The 2,500-nt window shown below is 34.7% G+C and overlaps 1 protein-coding gene across 1 annotated transcript in view; it reads right to left on the bottom strand.

Moving 5' to 3' along the window:
* The window catches only part of LOC125039171 (U-scoloptoxin(16)-Ssd1a-like), an 18,168-nt gene that overhangs the window by 385 nt on the left and 15,283 nt on the right, over nt 1–2,500 (bottom strand). Inside the window, exon 3 of the mRNA XM_047632944.1 lies at nt 1–2,500. This exon is cut by the window's left edge and continues 385 nt beyond it; it is cut by the window's right edge and continues 200 nt beyond it. The gene's annotated coding sequence lies outside the window, so the exon portion shown is untranslated.

Below are 2,500 nucleotides of genomic sequence, written 5' to 3'. Positions count from 1 at the left end.
TCTTAGTGCTACAGTTATAGCTTTGACAATGTAACTAATTTTTCCCTTTTTTTCTGTATATATAATGTATATGTATATATTTAATTGCTGCAATCGTAAAATTCTAAATTAGAGTTGAATTATTTAAAGCTATTTTCAGCAGCATTGAATGATCAAAGTATAATATACTGCACAATGTATGATATGTTGAAGTAGCTGCCGTAAGAGTTTTTTTTTCAGTCACCATGTCCTTTCCTTTCTATTGACCAATTATCAACAGTTATGGCGTCAAATCGCTGTCTCATTTGTTAAAAAAGAAATCTAAACATTGTCTAGTTGTTATGAGGATTTGAACATCCTACGTCGTCATTTCATTCGTCTCAGTTCCATGTTCAGCTGCTTAAGAATCAATCATCATAAAAGCTACCTAGTAGTTAAAAAGTAACAAATAGCTGCCTCGAAACACATACAAACACACTTGCACTCTCTCACACACACACACACACACACACACACACACACACACACACACACACACACACACACACACACACACACACACACAAACATATATATATATATATATATATATATATATATATATATATATATAGCTGCCATATATTGCCTATGCAATATTAGCTACCTTAGTGACCTATCTAAAAGCTGAAATTGATTCACTTCTGACAGATAAGCTACCAAAGGCTGTTCGTTTATCTGAATAGCTTCCAGACTATCAGATTTCAAGTTAAAAAGTTTCTATGATTATCAGAATATCAACGACATCGACAAATGCCTATTCTTGATTTCCTTTAATTAGATTTAATTAGCAGCTGCATTTGATTTGTGTGTCTGTCTGTCTTCTCTGTTCCGTCTGTCTGTGCGAGAAATATAATACAACCTCATAAAAGTTTAAATAAAATATCAGCTATATACTTGTAGCTCTATGAATACAATTTACTGATCCTGCATAATAGTTCCACAAAGATTAAATCCTTTCTTTTTAAAATAATTGAGTTTTTCTTTTATTTTCGTACACTTTAGGGCCACTATTCGTAGGAACTAACATGAAAAAAATCAATAATTAAAATGATGATAATATAACCTAAATTAAAATGCTCTGTAAACCTAAATAACAAAGAAATGGTAAGTGAAAGTGTAGTATCTATGTATCAACACAATGAATTTGTACTAATACTTTAAAATCTAGAGTGGTGGCAGAGGTGCAGAATCACAGATTCAGCATTCGTTCCCACGCTCTCTGAAATATATTATGCACTTTATTGTATACACTTGATATAATTCAGTGTGAAAATAGAATAATAACAATTTATAATGAGAGAAAACCACTTATGCATTTTCTTTTATATAAATCTAGCATGAAAGATTGAAAGAACACTTGCATCGACCCGGAAGACAGGTATGTGACGTCACAGCTCAAAGTGTGACGTCATGCGTCAGCTGTGAGATCACGTGACGAGCACGTGTTCCAACTACGTGATTGGTGAAGGGATGAAGGTGAAGGTGATTATCCTATATACAAAAACACTTCGTTCGCCTCATTGACCTGCGGACTCCATCGCTTTTTTTTTCTATCTGGATGTCGACTTTCCTTTTTATTTATCTTTGTCATGGAGTGAAAGAACGACTTTCATTCCTCGTCCCACAACAGAAGACCATCCGAATTTTTGGTTCGTAATCTTATCTTACAAGTATTAGACCTAAAGAAAAATTACGACCTTCGGAGTAGCCTTAAAAGGCAATTTTGGAAGAAGAAAAAAAGTAGTACACGAACACCATGCAAAAATCAGCACTACTTGGTACCTTTTGGAGGTCGTCCGCATGATCATGACGGCTCTCAGTGAGAACGACGCGGCAAGCGTGTGATTCCGGGCACGTTCGTCGCCACGTACGTCGTCCTGCATTTGGTTTGCAACGTAATTTGTGATAAGTTACTGCCAAATAAGTTAAATTGATTTGTTTTGGTTTGCTTCGAGATGCTTCTTCGACTTGCGACACACGAGGGCAGTGGCAAGTCATCTTACTTTTGGCATCACCTACGAAGTGAAGGTCTTGGTAGTGTCATATATATATATATATATATATATATATATATATATATATATATATATATATATATTTATTTATTTATTTATTTATTTATTTAACTATATTTTTTTTTCTCGTTTTGTTTTCAAATTTCAACAATAATAAATACATTTGGAGAGAAACATCCTAATAGATATAACTTATCACTGGCACCTTTTGCCAGGGCATTCGAGCTTTGGATTCTCTCGTCGCTTGAAGATTCTCCATCATAATTTCTAATTTTCAACTGATCTTCACAACGACATCTTACCTCAAGAGTCCAGTTAACAAAGCGAGGCCAGAACACAAGCGAACTCTCTTGGGGAAATAAAAATGCCTTAAGAACACACAAAAGTCATAAAAAAAAAGATAAAATAAAAGCTTTGGTCAAGTGCGGGCTCACAGGCGCGGACGCGAAAACAAGGGCGCGAGA

The sequence above is a fragment of the Penaeus chinensis genome, chromosome 3, assembly GCF_019202785.1.
Source record: "Penaeus chinensis breed Huanghai No. 1 chromosome 3, ASM1920278v2, whole genome shotgun sequence".
NCBI classification, from domain to species: Eukaryota; Metazoa; Arthropoda; class Malacostraca; order Decapoda; family Penaeidae; genus Penaeus; species Penaeus chinensis.
This window is presented reverse-complemented; position numbering and strand designations above follow the sequence as displayed.